At 44.1% G+C, this 2,928-nt stretch overlaps 1 pseudogene; it reads right to left on the bottom strand.

The window, feature by feature from the left end:
- Nucleotides 1-293: 293 nt before the first annotated feature.
- On the bottom strand, nt 294-2,325 carry LOC116068869 (annotated as a pseudogene).
- Between the last annotated feature and the right edge of the window lie 603 nt (nt 2,326-2,928).

The following is a 2,928-nucleotide window of genomic DNA, read 5'->3' as shown; positions in this document are numbered from 1 at the left end:
ATTGTTTTGACTTCCATTTTTAGGTCCTGGATGGTTTTACTCAATTCCTTCACCTGTTTGTTTGTGTTTTCCTGCAATTCCTTAAGGGATTTTTGAGTTTGTTTTTTAAGTGCTTCTATTTGTTTACTTGTGATCTCCTGTAATTCTTAATGGGATTTTTTTTTTGTTTCCTCTTTAAGGGCTTGTACCTCTTTACCTGTATTCTCCTATATTTCTTTATTTTTTTTTAACAAGCTCGCATTTAATAAGTCTGAAATCATTCTCAGCACATGGCGTTGTACATGGCATCTGTGGAAACAGATTCATTTTAACAGGTCGTAGTTTAAAAAAGTCATAGATACTGTGAGTTCTGTATAAACCAGTGGATGGCAAGCTAGCTCCTTTTGATTTATAAGCCTCAATGTCACCGCAGAATAAAGAATGTATCCAAAGAATGCATTATTGGTCACTCGTATAGGACAGTGTTGTTTCTATAATTTGAAGATTTCTGAATGGACCTGTTCAGGCCTGATCCAACTGTAAAAAGATTACTCAGTGAATAGACTATATGGGAACTATACAAAGTGTCATTAAGTCCCATCATCAATAGCTTACCCAGCACTATACCACTATTGCTAGTTAAAATAAGTAGCTCCTGTGTCCCCACAGAGGCAGCCTGTGCACGTGGCCTGGATGTCCTGGCCACCTCATGTCCATGGTGTGCCAACACAGTCCAACAGAAACTTTGGCTTTAGGAAAGAATCACAGACATGGAAAAGAATGGCTTTAATTGTCTTTAAGTGTGCAGTGGGGGACTGTGCTTCAGACAGTCTGGACAGGGCGGGCAGCAGGTCACTCCTGCTGCCACAGCTGCAGACACTAGTGTGTACATGACAAGACAATGAGGTAAAGCAGTCCCTTTCAAACAAACTGGAAAAAAACTTGTTCACAGTGGTTTATATCAACAGAATGCATTTATGACAATGACATGTATAGACTCATGCACCCTAGGGCTCGCTTTATATCCTAAAGAAAACAAGCATTTACATTATTCATGATATATACTAAATTAAAAAAAAATCAGTTGTACACTTTCTCCTCAGACAGGATAAACTGCCAGGGTGTACAGCTCAACACCATCATCAGAGTTGTCCGCAAAGGGAACCAAGGTTCAAAACAAAACAAAACAAAACAAAATGCCTTCTTGAGAATGAAGTGCTTCACTTGCTGCTATAACCAGCAAGTACTAGCAGTAATTGAAATGGAGAAGGGCCCGACAGGTCTACCTGGGCAAGCTGACCAGCACATCACAGTTTAAAAAGGAAGGTTATGTATGCTATGTTACAAGTCCCAACCAGGCAGTGTCAAGTGACATCTATTTCTTTGCTTGCTTTGTGATCATACCCCGTGGCGGTGTGACATGTCTCGTGGCATTGGGCTTCTTTTTCTCTGCAGGCTTTAAAATCTGGAAGGAACACATGAGGGTCTCATCCACATTCATCATGGCACCTGCATTTTCAAACTCGCCACAGTAGTTGGGTGCAGAAAACAGAGTGACTAACTGCCTCTTTGCAAAAAACTCATACCCATCTTCAACCACCTGATGGGCTCTACATATAAGATCCAAATCATGCTTATGGAGAAATTTTGCAACCACTTCTGCACCAAATGTGAAGGACACTCCTCTGTCATTTTCACCCCAGCCTAAGACATCCTTATCGGGGTCAGACCACAAAAAGATCACAAAGAAGACCTTGATCTGGTACATCAGTTGGTCTCATAATTCACCGAATCTGCTCCATAGATTGAAGATCTGGTGATAAACCTCCATGACAGCAGAATATCTTCTCTTGTCCACGATGGCTGCTATTGGTAAGCAGTTAAAACAGTCTGTGAACGTTTTCCACAGCTTAATGTTGTATCTTCTTTTACATTCATCATAAAATCCATAGATTCTATTGATGCTGGCACACTCATGGTTCCCTCTGAGAAGAAAAAAGTTCTCCGGATACTTGATTTTGTAGGCCAGCAAGAGGCAGATCGTCTCTAGTGACTGCCTCTGTCCACATAGTCGCCGAGAAACAAATAGTTGCTCTCTGGAGGAAAGCCACCGTATTCAAACAGACTGAGCAAATCATAGTACTGCCCATGGATGTCACCACATATCTTGAGTGGTGCTTCAAGTTCTAAAAGGATAGGCTGACTGAGGAAGATCTCCCTAGACTTCAGGCAGAGTCCTCGGATTTCGTTCTCCTGGAGCTGGACATTCTTGCCTGGCTTGGACCATCTCACTTCCAGCAGCCTTTGGATGATACTGTCGATGTTGAGTTTATCGATATCTGCCATCGCCGTCGCGCCCGGGTCTCACTCGTCCTTCCTCTTGCCACAAGCCCCACGAGCAGTGGTGGCTGCGGTGGTGGCAGCAGCAGCCACGGCGGGTCCCACCCCCCACCCCCCCAGCAGCTCCGCTCCCGGCTTCCTCCTCCTCTCGCCACTGGAACCACGAGCTCTCCTATATTTCTTTAAGGGAGTTATTCATGTCTTTTTTAAGTTCCTCTATCAGCATTGTGAGATATGATTTTAGATCCAATTCTTGCTTTTCCGGTGTTTTGGGATATCCAGGACTTGCTGCAGTGGGAGTACTAGGTTCTGATGAAGCCAAGTAGTCTTGGTTTCTGTTGGTAGGATTCTTGTGTTTGCCTTTCGCCATCTCAGCGAGAAAATGGCGGATCTCACCCGAGTCTCTGGGTTAAAACACTCCCATGTGGTAGGCCCTCCACTTGCAGGGAAGGGGCAGAGAAGTAAGTTGATCCATCTCTGTCACTGGGAAGCTGAGAAGATCCTGTCCCTGCTGCCCTGCAACTCCCCTGCGACTCATGAGCCCTGTGCCTCCTGGCTGCCTGCTCCCTTCTTAGAAACTGTGTATATGTCTTTTATTTGGGAATGCTA

Source organism: Mastomys coucha, unplaced genomic scaffold, assembly GCF_008632895.1.
Source record: "Mastomys coucha isolate ucsf_1 unplaced genomic scaffold, UCSF_Mcou_1 pScaffold22, whole genome shotgun sequence".
NCBI lineage: Eukaryota > Metazoa > Chordata > Mammalia > Rodentia > Muridae > Mastomys > Mastomys coucha.
This window is presented reverse-complemented; position numbering and strand designations above follow the sequence as displayed.